The following is a 1,563-nucleotide window of genomic DNA, read 5'->3' on the forward strand; positions in this document are numbered from 1 at the left end:
CTGCTGTATTCACCCAGCTCTACACCTTGTTATCTCTTTTTAAGACCAGTGACTCTTCAGAACTCATTGAGCTCCAGTTTGTGATGTTGCTTTAAATTCAGGAGAAGTGTGTGAGAATAAACAACTATTTATTTTAAACTCACTGAAGTTTGCTGGTAGATTATTTATTTTGAACTCACTCTCCAACAGTAAAAATTCTCCTCTCTTTCCATACAAAACATACTGATCATGGGTGTAAAATGGCACATACATTCTGTATGTGACACCTGTGAGAAGAATTTACTGAAAAGGTCCTAGTGTTTGCTAACCTAAGAAGTACAACATTCCCTTTGTTTCAAAAGATATCATTATTCAAGGTCTTCTTGTCAGCTTTAAGGGAATAAGCAAAAGTTTTGAACTCAACAGTCTGAATTCAACATGGCTTCATTATATTGATCATTGTTAAACAAGAACCATAGCCTGAACTTCAAATTTTTTTGGCTTGAGTCCAAGTTGTGTTCAGGATTTTCGAAGGAATTTCCAACGCAAGGCCTAGCGAGTTTTCCGGCCGTATCTGATAAAACTCACCTCATTAACACCCTACGTTGCCCTATGGTGCTACTCATGGCTGATTGCAGGCCCATCTTATCATGTGTCATTCCAAAAACAACACACCACTCGGCGATATCCTGGAATCCAAGGGCATTCCTTGAACCCGTGTCATCAATCCAATGAGAAGGCTATCTCCCTTGACTTGACCAAGGCCTGTTAACAACCATGACAAGGCAGAAGTCAAATAAGCCGGGTGTCCCTGGCTAAGGGGTCAAAGCACAAAAGAGGAAGGCAAGACAGCAGTGCTATAAGCAACTGAGTAGGCTCAAAATGATTGAGCACTGTGAAAGCAAGTGAAGAGCCTGGAGATGCACCCTTGTTCCTTCCATGAGCTGGGAGCATATCCCCTGAGCAAACAATGTATTTTCAACAGCCTCACAAAGATAGTTGTTGGTGCAGCCCAAGGTACAGCATTGAAGTGCACAAATGTCCTGCAAGTGGATTGGATGTGTCATGAGAGTTCCTACAACCTATCACATATCGGATACCAATATCTGTGGATGTAGGGTGTGTGTGTGTGTGTGGCTGTGCCCATGGAGTGTGCGCTGAGATGTTGGTGCTCCGTGTTCAATATGGAATTCCTTTGGAGCAAACAGCGAGCTGAATTCAGCAGGTACAGCTCTGATTTCCAAGTCATGTTTTCTTGACATCCAGCTTGTTTGATAAGTTTGGTTTATTAATGAGGTGATTTGGGCCAGCAGCAAGGCATTTCACAAACAATAATTCCCTTCAATTGACAACCCACTGCTGCCTAGTGAGAAACTCGCCATGCCACTCATAAAAAGCATAAAAGGTGCTATGAGATTTTCTCGATGTCAAAATTGGCCTTGCTGGACTTCTCATGCCATTCTGTCAGAAATTTTGCCATGACCCATGTTACTTACAGCCTATATGATTCTGCCCCATGAATTTGAATTATACAGGTTTGCAAATGCCTTATGATGTATTAATCAGATTTGGCATAAAGATTCC

This window comes from Rhincodon typus, chromosome 5, assembly GCF_021869965.1.
Source record: "Rhincodon typus isolate 14 chromosome 5, sRhiTyp1.1, whole genome shotgun sequence".
NCBI lineage: Eukaryota > Metazoa > Chordata > Chondrichthyes > Orectolobiformes > Rhincodontidae > Rhincodon > Rhincodon typus.